Raw genomic sequence first — 16,485 nt, 5'->3', positions numbered from 1 at the left:
AAACAGTGGGTGTCTGCTTACTCTGGAGGACCAGCTGTTTAATTGTCAATACCCAGCCTGGTGACAGCAGGGAGGCCTGACTTTAAAGGCAGAAACCCTCCTCACATCCAGGGACGGATCTAGACTTTTCTTTAGGGGGGGCGGTTTACTGTTTAATCTTGACTCCTCCCTCTACAGGCCCAACTCCTCCCATCTGCAATCCTAACTCCTCCTCCTCTCAATTCTGACTGAACTTTTTGAGTGCGACTGAGATAGAGCTTTGTGATTGTTCTATGTACATGTGACTGTGCTATGGTGTAATTGTATTTATTAGCCCTAGTACCCACACACCAGCAAGTGAGGGGCAAATGCTCTGTAACCCTTGCTCTCCTGGCTCCTCTGTGCTGCTGTGGTATAAGCTGCAGCACATCGTTCTGCCTCAGGCTCTCCTCGGAGAGCTCTCTTCTGCTCAAAAGTGGGCATGGCTATGACTGTGTTAGGGGGGGCGGTCGCCCCCTTCGTCCCCCCCCCCCCCCTAGATCCGGCCCTGCTCACATCATGTAGCACTTTAATGGGAGTCTTGCCCCAATGTCTCCCAGTCTTTCCCTGGGCCTCAATATGCCTGATAGCAAGCAACCACTAGACCCCGGAGTTTCAGTGGCAAACACAGTATTTCTAGAGTGGGGTTTCCAAATTCAATTCACAATTTCTCATTCTGCGGAACATTGGCCCTCATTCCGAGTTGATCGCTCGCTAGCTACTTTTAGCAGAAATGCAAAGGCAAAGCCGCTGCCCTCTGGGAGTGTATCTTAGCATAGCAGAATTGCTACCTAAAGGTTAGCAATTCTGCTATTAAGTATTTCCTTGCAGTTTCTGAGTAGCTCCAGACCTACTCCTAGATTGCGATCACCTCAGTCCGTTTAGTTCCTGGTTTGACGTCACAAACACGCCCAGCGTCCGGCCAGCCACTCCCCCATTTCTCCAGCCACTCCTGCGTTTTTACCTGGCACGCCTGCGTTTTTTTAGCACACTTCCTGAAAATGGCCAGTTTCTGCCCAGAAACACCAACTTCCTGTCAATCACACTACGATCAGCAGAGCGATTGAAAAGCTTTGTTCGCCCGTGAGTAAAATAGCATAGTTTTGTGTAAAATTGCTTAGCGCGTGCGCCCTGCTGTGCATACGCATGCGCAGAACTGCCGGATTTTAGCCAGTTAGCAATTCTGCTAAAAATAGCAGCAAGCGAACAACTCGGAATGACCACCATTGCAGCAAGGGTAGGAGTCTAGGGGAGCGGCAAAAGACCCTAGTAACAAACCTGGCCATTAATGTAAACAATGGTCTTTTTATACTCTGGATACTTTATGGAATACTGTTTCAATATTTAACACTATTGATTAGTGTAGGCTGTAGCAAACATATTTAAATAATATAACTAAGTGGTCATAAAAAGGTTAAACATACCATAATAAAAAAAATACACCAACATAATAGAACCAGTACTGCACTTTCTAAGCACACATTCTCCCATCATATGGTAAGGCTCCTCTCTCTTCTTTCTAGCAGCTACTCTTTGGTCCAGTGCACTGACTGAGGGCTCAGATCCGCACACACAGCAAACATAGTAGAAGAAGCTGCTTCAACTGGGCATGAGAGGAGGGGGGTTTCCGAGCAACCAGAAACCCCCCTGTGTTTGCCTATGAGTTTCACAGGAACCACAGCAGAGATAAGTGATCACTGAGGACAGAACTAGGATGATATTATGAGGCATTAAATGTATTATACTACATGTTAGGGTGGGGTGAGGAATAGGAGAATGTATTATGATTGAAGGGCAATGTGGTAATCTGGTCGATTCAATTGAACGCTAATTGAATAGCGCTGGGAAGAAGGTCCCAGCGCTATTCAATTTAGTGTGCTGCTTTGCCGGAGAAAGCCCGTATTCGAGCCTTAAACAGAGTGTTTAGGCATGAGAATGGGCATTCTCCGACATAAGTGCCCTGCCGCGATGCTGTTTGCACCATGCTAGGACACAAAACAACATCGCAACATTAGTTCTGTTGGATTTCTGCCCGCACCTCTGGAGGGGTGCAAGCAGAAATCAACTAGTCGGGCTAAACAAGCGCGCTGAACTGAATAGCATTGAGACCTTCTTCCCAGCGCTATTCAATTCATGTTCAATTGAATCGAGTCCTATGTGTGTGTGTTGAATAGAACTAGGTGCCAGTATGTAGTTAAAGATATAAAGTGTATTTATTGAGATAGACACTCTCAATAAAAGTCACAGTGCTATCCGGTCTGTTTATAGTTTGACAGACAAGAAGGTCAAGGCAATAGGGGTCTTTGTAGTGCAGGTATCAGTGAGTCCTTTAGAGACCCCTTTAAACATAGGCCCGTAATCCCGGAGCCTATGTCCCCTTTGGGTGATTGCACTTGATCTTGCTATAGTCAAAAAGTTCAAGTTCTTAGCAGTGTGTGGATGTGAGTGGCGGCGTTCCGCTGTGCCCTCTCCACTTACCGGTAAGTGTATGTGAAGGATGTCCTCCAATCTTGTCCATTGTCCCCCATTGCCGAGCTCCCACGGTCACACTGGGGGTGGTATGAATGACTGGCGGTCATTCATACCACCCCCCCGCAGGCGTTCTGCTGCCAGGGATACTGCCGCCGGTATCCCTGGCCGCGGAATGCCTGCGGGTGGTGGGGGGGGAATACTCCCTGTTGGTCGGCATGCCGACTGTCAGGATTCCGAGGGGGCGGGATGTAGGGGGGAGGTATTGTATCAGGCGGTCTCCTGACAGCCGGTCAAATAAGTACATCCCATCACATCAGTGTGCGGTAACAACAATAACAACCCCTTGAGTAATCCATAAACCTTATTCTGCTTAACAAGAAACGTTGTTGCACAATATGTTCTCATACTGTCGCTATGTTCTGCTCCTCAGCTATACGAAGAAAAGGAAATCGTAGAAATGGTGATGCTGAGGCTGTCAGGGCTGTTTAAGAACCGGAAGACGATAGAAGAGGCAGCAACAGACAAGGACAAAGAGTCGTGAGCAGATATGAGAGAAGAGCAGTCTGATCATCCAATTATTCTACAGTTCAACAGTCACAGATATAATTAAAGAGCTAATTGCCGCAAATGGGGGTGTTCTGTGCACTTCCAGTCGTCGCATGCTGTATGTATGGAATCTGATTAGTTCCATGACCATATATTCATGGTGTGTAACACATAGTGCACACAAACAAAAATCAAGCACTATTCTACAATGGATGATAGATAGATACAGGCTTGGACTGGCCCACAGGGGTACAGGGGAAACACCGGTGGGCCCCACTGCCTGCTCTAAGGATGAGGTTCCAGACTGTGCACTTGAATTATACATCATTACTTTATACTGTACTATGGTGTATTTTCTACAGTGCATTGCTGTTATTAATCTGGTACATTATCATGCATGCAGCATCTGAATTTACTGTATATATTTATGAAGGGGCCCAGACGTTGCACTCTCTAATGGTTAGTCAAACCAATGAGGTGGCAGGCCATACCCCCTCTGCGGACTGGCCACACCCCCAAACATGTGCCCCTACCACTGCATCCCCCCGGTGGGCCCTACATGCGCCAGTCCGACACTAGATAGATAGATAGATAGATTGATAGATAGATAGATAGATAGATAGATAGATAGATAGATAGATAGATAGATAGATAGATAGACAGAAATTAGACAAACAAATTAGACATACTAATTTTTTATTGAGGAAAATGATCCAATATCACATCTGTATATTTGTAAAAGTATGTGAGCCTTTGCTTTCAGTATCTGGTATGAACCCTTGAGCAGCAATAAGTGCATGGAAACATTCCCGGTAATGAGAGGCTACCTTGGTGCGGTGGGTAAGCTCATAGCCCTGGCCAGGATTATGCTAAATGCCTCTGGTTATTACAGGTTGGGCTAGTGTGAGATAGTGCACCTGCATCTTTTTCCCTCTGTATATTGTATTAAGTCTCAAGCAGAATAGCACCGAATTACCTAATTATGGTGTGCAAACTAGGCCCCCCTTCCTTTTCAATATCACATCTGTAATTTGTAAAAGTATGTGAGCCTTTATTTTCAGTATCGGGTATGAACCCCTTGAGCAGCAATAAGTGCATGGAAACGTTCCTGGTAATTGTTGATTAGTCCTGAACATCAGCTTAAATTGAATCATCTCTGTTATGTTGGAGGGTTTCCTCCCATAAACTGCTCGCTTCAGATCCTTCTACAACATTTCAATTGGATTAAGGTAATTCCAAAATTTTATATTTCTGCTGCAGTGTACACTGGGCTTAACAAGGAATGACATTGGAGTGTAGAGTAGGATCTTGATCCGAGGCACCAACAGGCTCAAAGCTTTGACCTTCTTCCCAAGATGCATAGCGCCGCCTCCTATATCACCCCGCCTCCGGAGCTCAGTTTTGCAGTTGGTGCCATGCAGTAAGCAGGCACTTAACAGAAAGCTTTGAAAGAAAATTGAAGACTTCAAGGGCTGCAGCAGAGACACTGGCAGTGTTAGATGTCAGTGAGACATCTCCTGCTGCAGCTTCATCACCTCCCCCAGCGGCACTGTACACTTACTCCCATGCCCTGTTTGCCGGGTACTTACAGCGGAGGCTCCGGTTTTCTTCTAATGTTAGTCACACGACCAGGGCCGTCTTTTCGTATGGGCTCAGTGGGCTCTTGCCCAAGGGCCCCAGGAGTATAAGGGCCCTAGGCTGATAGCTGAGGGTCCCCTCTTTCCAGGGGTACCAGATTTTTGAAAATCGGCCCTGGGGAACCGGAGATATCCGACTTCAAAGCAGTGGTCCCCATCCAAGCCTGTTAATTGTTCTTCCCAGCCAGATATCTCGGGTTCTGTCTGACATATAGTTTTTCTGAGGGTATACACCAAAAGCTGGGACTCTCCCCTTTCTGTGGACACTGGCAGCTTGTCTCTACTATGCCCAGAACCAGAGATATCAGCCTTCCAGCAGCTGCTCCCTGCTCCAGCTCCACACGCCTAATATGCAGTGTTATATTTTTGTTGGTGGATTGCTCTGGCTCCTGAACTCTGATCCCCAAGTCCCCAATATCTCCTGAAAGGTGTCCCCAGTACCTCCTGAAAGGTGTCCCCAGTACCTCCTGAAAGGTGTCCCAAGTACCTCCTGAAATGTGGGAAAGGAACTGGAGATATCTGCAGTAAAGTAGGCTGCCTTGACCCCCGGAAAATTATGAATATTAAGCCCACTCCACTATCCACCCCTCCCCTGTGTATTAAACACCCCCTTCCACCCTGGAAGTCATGTATCAGGGCCCCTTCATTCAGCACATTGTCCCATTCTACAGATTAGTGTTCTCCTTCCCGCCCCATTTGTGCAGTAAAGGAGTAATTAGCAGAATTATTTCTCCAGGTCCTACATGCTGAGCGAAAGATAGAACCCCCCTACCCCCGCGGGACATCAAAGCTGCTGCTGATAGCACCCCCCGCCCCTACCGCTGATGGGTGGGTAGGGGCCCCAGTGCATTGCTGTGCCCAGGGGCCTACACTGCTGTTAAGACGGCTCTGCACACGACCACTGTTCTCCTGGATCGTGTGGCCGCACTACAGGGAGGAGGTAAGGAGTCCCTTCAACATGACCCGCTATAAATCGAGATCCCACGCGGCCGGTGGGAGGCAGGCCGCACGCTAGCGTGGACACTGTAGCAGTACAGGTTCCCCACTAGACCACCAGGGCATGGGCATTGGGCACAGGTCGGTTTTCTCTCACAAAACCGTTTTATTAAGCCCCCAGTACCTGGTGGTGAAGTCTAGCAGGGGGATAAGGCTTTGACCTGTAGCCCCTCCCCCAGCTCCAGGGCGCCATTTAGAGTAAATGTTCCCGCCCTGGATCTGCATATCTCTCTCTCCCTCACTCCCAATCAGTGTTTGGGCGCCATTACACAGAGCAGCACTGTTCCTGGGACTGTTTAGGCAAATCCTCCTCTGTAGAGCCGCCTGCCTGTCAGCGCTGTGCATTTTACAGGACAGTTAAGAATTCTACATGTCTGCTGACAGTGTCAGTTAAGAAAAAGTGCATTTAGTCAGGGTTATTCAGTACAAGTACCCTGTGATATACATCCAGTCTTTACTGTGCATTGTTATATCTATTGAGTGTATTCTGTATTGCTAGTCCAGTGCAGTTTTATTGCATGTCATAATTTCTGCATTGTACAAACTGTGACTCTGTGTGTGTGCATAAAGCTGCTGTGTGACCTCCATTTCCTGTCTCTCACTCAGATTGCTATCCCTATATTCTATAACCTGAGGGGGCTAAGTGTGTCAGGTTTATCATAATGTAGGCAGTTCACAGGATATACTCAGTGTGTATTTTTCTCTGTGATTTTTAGTCACCATATACCTCTTGAATCCCCTGTTTGTGCTGATACACTACACAGAGGGTTCTTGTCAGGTATTGTGCTGCTGATATTGTACTGTGTTGCCATACCTCCCAACTTTTTATATTTATCAAGAGTGACACACGCGCGGCGAAGCCGCGTGCGCTCCCAAAAAGAGGCGTGAACCACAAAGAGGGGGTGTGGCTTCGCGGGAGGACCCATGATCGCGAGCCACGCCCTCAATTTTGTCACTGAGGGGGCATGCCCAGCGCTCTGTTAGCCGCTGGCATGCCCCCTCTCCCTCTGACTCCAGTGAATAGACGCTGTGCGCATGTGCACAGCGTCTATTCACCGCTGCTCTGCTAAGCAGGGCAGCGAGTGACAGAACCTCCCAACTGCCCCCCCAACCCCGCCCACTGCGGGACAGTGCGGCCCTCGGGTGGGACAGCGGGACAGTCCCCAAAAAACAGGACTGTCCCGCGAAAATCGGGACAGTTGGGAGGTATGGTGTTGCCTTGCATTGAGCTTTTAAATATGTCAGCTACAAAGGGCAACAGAGCTGGGGCTGATCCCACATTGCATGGTGTTGACGCTGCAGACACATTTGAGGATAACATAGCAGCTGAGGGTTCAGGTGCTGGGGGTTCCTTGCCCCCCAGTGGGACTGTAGCAACAGGGGGTGCAAAATGACCCACTTTGGGCTACCTTTTCCACGCTATTGAATATGCTGGTAACTAGACTAACGCCCCCTATGGGACCTCCTGTGCCGGTACAACCGCTTATGGTCCCCGCGGTTAATCCGCCGTGGGCAGATCAACTATCCAATTGGTTACAGCAATTGAACCAATCACTGACTGCTCAAAAGTCTAACTCTCGCCCGCCTAAGACCAAGGGGTCCTCTAAGCAGGCAATTACTTCCTCACAATCCACCAACATCCCAGACACCTCGTCTGATGAGGATGGCGTTTATACGGACCCCACAGATTCTGATCCTGATGCTTCTGATGGGGAAGTTGCTTCGCAGGTGGATGTTCCTGACTTGTTAGAGGCTATCAGGCTCATTCTTCAGGTTGATGATGAACCGGAGCCTGACACTGCCCCTAATAAACCGGACAGGTTTAAACGTCAGAAGGTGGTTAAACAAGTTTTACCTCACTCTGAACATTTAGTTGACTTATGTCAGGAGTCCTGGGAAAACCCAGGAAAGAAGTTCACGCCTCACAAGAAGATGCTGGCTCACTACCCCCTCGCTGCGGAGCTTAGTAAAAATTGGGAAACACCCCCACCAGTGGGTTCGCAAGTGGCGCAACTGGTAGTAGCTGTGATGTTAGTGTATTAGAATGCTTAATATTTGTAGACATTCCCTTACTAATATGTGTAAGCCTCAATCTTCAGTGATGGTCCCTAGGACCAGGGGGATGCTGGGAAGTGGGTGGTCCAGTGTGCAGTGTGCCTGGAGTTGGTGATGGAATAAACAGCACAGCAGTGAACTCACATGTCTCTGTGTCCTGATGACTGGATTTACAAACATATGAACAAAACATGGTGTCAGAAGAAGTATAACTTGGACTGCTAGTGCTCTCAGTGTGTGAAAGAATCTTGCAGAATTCTGTAAGGCTGGGATACTCAGTGTCTGCAAAGCCTGCCGTGTGCTCCTCTCTTCAAACAGTGAGTAACCATGGATAAACTAGCTCCTCCAACCGGCATGCTGATGTCTGGTAACTTGTCTGAAAACTGGAAAAGATTTAACCAAAGGTTTAATATATATCTTGCTGCATGTGGAGCTGATACAGAGGCTGACAAAACGAAGGCATCCATTTTCCTCCATGTGATAGGAGAGGATGTGCTGGACATTTATAATAGTTTTCAGTTTGATGAGGGGCAGAATATGGTGCTATCTTCTATAATGCAAAAGTTTGAAGATTACTTTGTGCCATGGAAAAATGTGAAATATGAAAGATATAAGTTTTTCACATGTGATCAGAAGTCTGGAGATGGATTTGATCAGTATGTTACAGAGCTGCAATCACTCAGTAAAACCTGTGAGTTTGGTGATTTAAAGGATTCACTGATTAGAGATCATATTGTCTGTGGAATACCTGATAATGGACTCAGAGAGAGACTGCTGAGAGAGCAAGACCTAACACTAGAAAAGGCAGTGACTATGTGTAGATCTGCAGAAATAACTAGATTTCAAGCCAAAAAGTTACACAAAGAAGTTGATGCTGCTGTCCATGTAGTGCAGAACACAGAGTCAAGCAAACCTCCATTCTCAAGAATGAAGCAGTCTAAGCCACAGTCTAATAAGGAAATGTGTAGTAGATGTGGAAATGCTCACAATCCTAAAATGTGCCCTGCTTATGGTAAAACCTGCATGAAATGTGGTAGACTTAATAACTTTGCCAAATGCTGTAAAATGAAAAGGGAAACAACCAATGTGCATGCTGTTAAACAAACAGAGGAATTCTTTGTGGATTGCATTGAACTTTGCAGTGCAGATAAGAAAGAATGGATTGTCCCTTTAACTGTGAACAAGATTGTCATTCCCTTTAAGCTTGATACTGGCGCGCAGGTGAATTTAATATCGTTTCAAGACTATAAGACTTTTAGAGTAAAACCTAAAATTTATCCAGCCAAAGTGAAAGTTACAGGGTACACTGGGGAGGAAATTCCTGTGAAAGGTACATGCTTAGTGACACTGAAATATTAGGGACAACAGTTTAAAACATCTCTACTGATTGTGGATAAAAATGTGCAACCGATTCTAGGATTAAGTTCCTGTGAGAAACTAAGCTTGCTAAAGAAAGTTTTTATGGTGACATCACAAGTAGAAGATGACTGCAAATCGATGTTTACAGAATACAGAGACTTGTTTGAAGGTTTAGGTTGTTTGCCTGGAGAGCATAAAATAAATATAGATACGCAAGTTTCTTCAGTGATACACCCCTATAGAAAAGTGCCGTTTGCGCTGAGAGAAAAACTGAAACAAGAGTTAAATCGCATGGAAGCCTTGGGTGTGATACAGAAAGTTGATGAGCCTACTGAATGGGTAAGCTCCTTAGTAATTGTTGAAAAGAAAAATGGACAACTCAGAATATGTCTAGACCCCAGAGATTTAAACAAAGCTATTAAACGAGAACATTTCAAACTACCAACCAGAGATGAAATCATGTCGCAATTTGCAGGAGCAAAATGGTTCAGTAAATTGGACGCATCTTCAGGATTCTGGCAAATGAAGCTAGATGAGGCCAGCTCAAAGCTTTGTACATTTAATACACCAGAAGGTCGATACAGAGTTCTTCGACTACCATATGGAATATTGTCTTCTCCAGAAGTATATCACAAAAAGATAGACATGATTTTTTAACATATTCCAGGTGTTGAAACAATGATGGATGACATTATTGTCTGGGGATCTACAAAGGAAGAACATGATTCTAGATTGAGACAAGTAATGGAACTTGTCAAGAAAGTGAATCTAAAGCTAAACAAGGACAAATGTGAATGTGAATACACTTACATTTATGGGCGACGTGGTCTCGGATCAAGGTGTAAAACCAGAGTCAAGGAAAATATCAGCCATAGTGAACATGGAACGTCCTAACAACAAAGACGACGTCAGAAGATTCCTAGGAATGATTACTTACTTAGGAAAGTTTATTTCTCAACTCTGTGAACGAACAGCCTCTCTTAGATGGTTGTTGGACAAAGATAACGAGTGGATGTGGTCACATGAACAAGAAAGTTGGCAAAACTTGAAACAAATCATTACAGAGCAACCAGTGCTTAAATTCTTTGATCCTGCAAAAAGAATAAAATTTCAGCAGATGCTTCGCAATTTGGCCTAGGCTCAGTGCTGTTACAAGAACATGAGGATACATGGCAACCAGTAATCTATGCATCAAGAGCACTGACAAGTGCTGCAACAAGGTATGCTCAGATAGAAAAAGAACTTCTAGCGATCACACATGCATGTGAGCGATTTCATCAGTTTGTGTATGGTCAAACATTTACAGTGGAAACTGACCACAAGCCATTGGTAGCTATCATGACTAAATCATTACATGACTGTCCCATGAGAATTCAACGAATGCTTATCAGACTACAGAAATATGATGTACACTTGCTGTACTGTCCCGGCAAATACATGTACATTGCTGATACACTTTCTCGTGCTGTGGACAAAAGTGAAGGTTCCAAAAGTCTGATGGATGAAGAGATAGAAGCCTATGTTAATTTGATCGTAGCCTCTATACCAGTGTCAGTTACAAGACAAGAACAGATTAGGAAAGAAACTGAGACAGATGACACAATGAAAGTGTTGAAAGATATAATTCTAAAAGGTTGGCCAGCAGAAAAACATGCGTGCCCGCTGTCTATCCATGATTATTGGATGTACCGTAGTGACCTTACAGTTGTCGATGGTATTATTTACAAAGGCAATAGGTTTGTCACACCTGCACGACTAAGAAAAACTATGCTGTGCAAGAAACATGAAGGCCACTTAGGAGAAGAAAAATGTAAGCGGAGAGCGCGTGAGGTTATGTATTGGCCAAGAATGAACCAAGACATAGCACAGACTACAGCTACATGTGAATTATGTCTTACGTATAGACCGAAACAACAAGTCGAGCCACTGAGTCCTCACGCAGTGCCAGAGTGACCGTACCAGAAAGTTGGCGCAGATTTGTTTGATTGTAATGGGAAAACGTACATTGTTGTGACTGATTATTACTCTAACTACCCTGAGGTGAAGACACTACATACAACTACTAGTATGGCCGTAATCAATTGCATGAAGTCAATCTTTGCAAGGCATGGTGTTCCTATGGAAGTGTTCATTGACAATGGTCCTCAGTTTTCCAGTGCTGAATTTAGACAATTTGCTGATGAGTGGTAATTTGTCCATACTACGTCAAGTCCCCACTATCCACGCTCAAATGGGTTGGTGGAAAGTTCAGTAAAAACTGTAAAGAGTCTCATGAAAAAAGCTCAAGAAGGTAAAGAAGATTTCTACAAAAGTCTTTTAATCTACCGCAGTACACCTTTACAGAATGGACTTTCTCCTGCACAAATGCTGATGGGAAGGAGGATTAGAGCAAATCTCCCGATACATGATGAACTGCTTAATACACATAACTCAGCGTTGGTCAGACTGAGTAAGGAACGTCAACAGGCGAAACAGAAACTGTTCCATGACAGACGAACAAAAAGCTTATCTGATCTAAAATCGGGTGACCAAGTCCGTCTCAGAGATCACGAGAAAGGTATTTGGGTGCAGAAAGGTATTGTGCAAGCACAAGTAGCACCAAGATCTTATACTATACGTACAGAGCGTGGAACGGAAGTAAGAAGAAATCGGGTGGATTTAAGATCTCAACCTAACCATAATGAAGACAACATGACTGAAGAATACCCTTCATCTGACATGTATAATGATCCTGATAATGGTGAACCGACCACGATTCTAAAAAGGTCCAACATGGTCGATGAAACACAGACTGTGTTAGGCGCCGGGGTCCGCGGCGCCTAGCAACTAGGGACGCCGTGCGTACGTAGCCGTCGGCTCCCTAGCAACACAGGGACGCCGAGCGGCTGAGCCGCCTGGACCCTGGCAACGGGGACGCCATGGACGGACCGCGTTCCCCGTTGCAGGGTCAGATTTCAACATACACGCTGGTCTTGTGGGCGTGCAGCAGGGCAGCTGCACAGCATTTGGGGCAATTAGACTGGGGGCATCTGATTGGAGGACTCTTTGTTAAATGCTTCTCAGTGCTTCACACAGACGCCGGTAATAGCTTCCTGCATGCTGTTTTGGTTTGCTGAACGTCTGTTCCAGTCCTGCTGTGTCCGGTCATTCCTGTCCTCAGAAGTCCTGTATCTTGGAGTTGTCATCTCATCTCAAGAAGTCGTTTGGTCCCCTGTAGTCCTCATCGATCACCAGAGAATATCGAGTGGTGTTCGTGAGTTGCGGCTCTGCCGTGTGTTGCGGCTCAGCCGCTTTATCTTTATATTCTGTTTCGGAGCATTTGCGGAGGGTTCCGCTTCCACAAGTCCTCTCCGGAACTCGGCGGTGCCGGGTAGGAGAGTGGACAAGTGGATATTTTGGTTGTCCTTTTCCCTGGCGGTTTTTCCGCACATATTCTAGTTTCCAGTTAGCTTGTAGCCCCTGGCCTGGTTGTTTAGTCAGAGGGCCCCTTGTTATCACCCTGTCTCGGATTTCCCTTTGTCTCCCATTAAGACCTGAGGGGGCATCGGAGTTGGGCAGACATAATCCGCCCTTCAAACGCGGCTGCCATGGGCTCAAGCAACCATAGTCTCGCAGGGGATTTCTGACAGCACGGGCGAGACAACGGAGTTAGGGGGCCAGGGGCTATTTTCCATTCCCGCACCCTTCCCCAGCATTACGTTCCAGTGCTCCGGTCCTTGCAATAAAATCTCCTCAGACCAGAGTGCTGGAATCATAACATTATTACCGGCCCTACCAAAAACTAAAATTAAACAGGGTTTAATTTTTTCTCATTCAGTTTTTGTTAAAGTTTTTTGGCCTCATGAATCCGACAGGTTTAGGGCCAAATCCTGGCCAGCTCTTAGTCAATCAGATTCAAGAACTTACTCAGATGGTTCAGGATCTTTCTCTTCGGGTGAGGTCGCAGGAAAATCTTTTGCGAGCCTCCCCAAAGGTAGTCCCTGAACCAAAGATGCATTTGCCTGACCGTTTTTCTGGTGATAGAAAATAATTTTTTCATTTTAAAGAATCCTGTAAACTTTATTTTCGTTTAAGACCTACTTCCTCTGGTACTGAATCTCAGCGGGTTGGGATTGTTATTTCTTTACTCCAGGGGGATCCTCAGACCTGGGCATTTGGTTTAAGAGCAGAGGATCCTGCGTTGTTGTCAGTAGACGCTTTCTTTAAGTCTTTAGGGCTCTTGTATGATGACCCAGATAGAGAGGCGTCCGCTGAAAGTCAGCTGCGCGCTCTCAAACACGGTAGAAATCCTGCAGAGGTTTATTGTACTGAGTTTCGCTGTTGGTCGAACGACTGTGGCTGGAATGACCCAGCCCTGCGCAGTCAGTTTCGCCTCGGTTTATCAGAGTTTATTAAAGACAGTCTCCTCCAGTACCCCGCTCCTGAGACTCTCGATAAACTCATGGAGCTTTCTATAAAGATTGATCGTCGTCTCAGAGAGCGGAGGGCTGAAAGAGGAACATCTGTAAGGTCTAGTCCCTGTGTTTATTCCATTCCAGAGGACGTCGAGGAGCCCATGCAGATGGGTCTCTCCTGGCTGTCTCCTGAGGAAAAAACCAGAAGGCAAAATTCCGGTCTTTGTTTGTACTGTGGTGGTAAGGGACATTTTGCTCGTAATTGTCCGAAGAAGTCGGGAAACGCTTTGACCAGGTGAATTGTGAGGGGGTTCACCTAGGTCTGCAGCTTATCTCCTCGAATAACTCTCTTTTAGTCCCAGTTAAGGTTTCCTTTGGCAGCCTCAGTTCTTTGGTGTCGGCTTTTGTTGACAGTGGAGCTGCAGGAAACTTTATGGATTTAATTTGGGCTAAGGCCTTAGGCATTCCACAGTTACCATTGGATAGGTGTATCACCATGCACGGCTTAGATGGGAGTCCGCTTTCCAATGGGGTAATTACTCACCGTACACCTCCCGTAGTACTTACAGCCTTACATTCCGAAAATATTGAATTCTACCTAACACATTGCCCAGCAGTTCCAGTTGTTCTGGGTCACCCTTGGCTGGCCTTTCATAATCCCACCATTGATTGGCGGTCCGGGGAGATTTCCCAATGGGGTACATTTTGTGCTAAGGAATGTATTTCGTATCCAGTCAGAGTAGCAGCTATCATTCCAGAGCTCATTCCTGTGGAATACCAGGAGTTTGCCGATGTATTCTCCAAAGGCAATGCGGACATTCTGCCTCCCCATCGGCCTTATGATTGTGCTATTGAGCTAGTTCCAGGTGCCGCATTGCCAAAGGGGAGATTATATGCATTGTCCGGGCCAGAAACTTCGGCCATGAATGATTATGTTCAGGAGAGCTTAGAGAAAGGATTTATTAGACCATCAAAATCTCCTTTAAGTGCAGGTTTTTTCTTTGTGGAGAAAAAGGATGGCTCGCTTAGACCATGCATTGATTTTAGAGCCCTGAATATAAGATCTCAGTAAAAAACACCTATCCTTTGCCGTTAATTTCTGTACTTTTTGATCAGTTACGTTCTGCTGTGATTTTTTCTAAAATTGACCTTAGAGGAGCTTACAACCTCATCCGAATTAAATCTGGAGATGAGTGGAAGACGGCTTTCAGCACTCAGTCGGGTCACTACGAATACCTGGTGATGCCGTTCGGCCTGTCTAATGCTCCAGCAGTTTTTCAAGACCTCATTAATGATGTGCTCCGTGACTTCCTAGGGAAATTCGTGGTCGTTTATTTAGACGACATCTTGATTTATTCTGAATCGATGGAACAACATGTTACCCAGGTGCGTCTGGTTCTTCAAAAGTTACGTGAGAATCATTTATATGCCAAGCTGGAGAAGTGTGATTTTCACGTCACGGAAGTATCTTTTTTAGGGTACATAATTTCCCCTCAGGGATTTTCCATGGAACCAAAGAAGCTCCAGGCCATCCTTAATTGGGCGCAACCCACCAATTTAAAAGCAATTCAGCGCTTTTTAGGGTTTGCAAATTATTATAGGAGGTTCATCCATTCTTTTTCTGACCTGGTTGCTCCCATAGTGGCTCTGTCAAAGAAAGGAGCGGATCCTACCAACTGGTCGCATGAAGCTGAGTTGTCTTTCCGGGCCTTGAAACAAGCCTTTGTCTCGGCTCCAGTCCTCAGACATCCTAATCCGGAATTGCCCTTTGTTGTGGAGGTTGATGCCTCAGAGGTTGGAGTGGGGGCTGTCCTTTCTCAAAAGGATCCGGAGTCTCTGGAGTTACATCCTTGTGCCTTTATGTCCAGGAAATTCTCCTCCGCTGAATCCAACTATGACGTTGGTAATCGGGAGTTACTGGCGGTAAAGTGGGCTTTCGAGGAGTGGAGGCATTGGCTGGAGGGAGCAAAACATACTATTTCGGTTTTGACTGATCATAAGAACCTGCAATACATTGAATCAGCTAAACGGCTTAATGCCCGGCAAGCACGTTGGGCATTATTTTTTACTCGTTATAAATTTATAATCACTTTCAGGCCTGGTTCCAAGAATACTAAAGCTGATGCCCTGTCACGTAGCTTTCTTCCGGTTCACAATAGCAATCCTGTTGTTACCCCCATACTTCCATCTTCGGTCATCCGGGCAGACCTCACACAGGATTTATTTACCCAGTTAAACCAGCTTCAACACCAAGCTCCTAGATTTACTCCTGCTGGTCGTCTTTACGTCCCTGAATTTTTGAGAGCCACTGTTTTAACTGAATTTCATGACAACAATGTTTCAGGGCATCCGGGAGTCACTAAGAAATTGGAGTTAGTCTCTCGCTCAATATGGTGGCCTAGTCTTTCTAAAGACGTTAAGGAATTTGTTTATTCATGTCAGGTTTGTGCACAGCATAAGGTTCCCCGTTCCTTGCCTATCGGGCAACTTATGCCCTTAACTGTGTCTCTCGGGCCATGGTCTCATATTTCCATGGATTTTGTGGTTGACCTTCCCCTTTCAGCCGGATTCCGAGTCATATGGGTGGTAGTGGACCGTTTTAGTAAAATGGCTCATTTTATTGCTCTTCCTCGATTGCCTTCTGCTCAAGGGTTGGCAGTTTTGTTCCTCCGCCATGTGTTCAGGCTTCATGGGTTGCCCACTGATATTGTTTCTGATCGGGGTCCACAATTCATCGCACAATTCTGGAAATGTTTTTGTGCCTCATTAAAGATGAAACTGTCGTTAACATCCGGTTACCACCCACAATCCAACGGGCAAACCAAACGAGTCAACCAGTCATTAAAACAATATTTGCGCTTGTATTCAGCCAAACTCCAGAATGATTGGTCCGAGTTTCTCCCTTTGGCTGAATTTGCTTACAATAATTCTTGTCATTCCTCCACTAAAGAGTCTCCATTCTTTTCAGTTTTTGGTTTTCACCCCAGAGCCAATTCTTTTTTTCATCA

This window comes from Pseudophryne corroboree, chromosome 11 (assembly GCF_028390025.1).
Source record: "Pseudophryne corroboree isolate aPseCor3 chromosome 11, aPseCor3.hap2, whole genome shotgun sequence".
NCBI classification, from domain to species: domain Eukaryota; kingdom Metazoa; phylum Chordata; class Amphibia; order Anura; family Myobatrachidae; genus Pseudophryne; species Pseudophryne corroboree.
The sequence above is the reverse complement of the archived record's forward strand: the minus strand, read 5'-3'. Positions refer to the sequence as shown.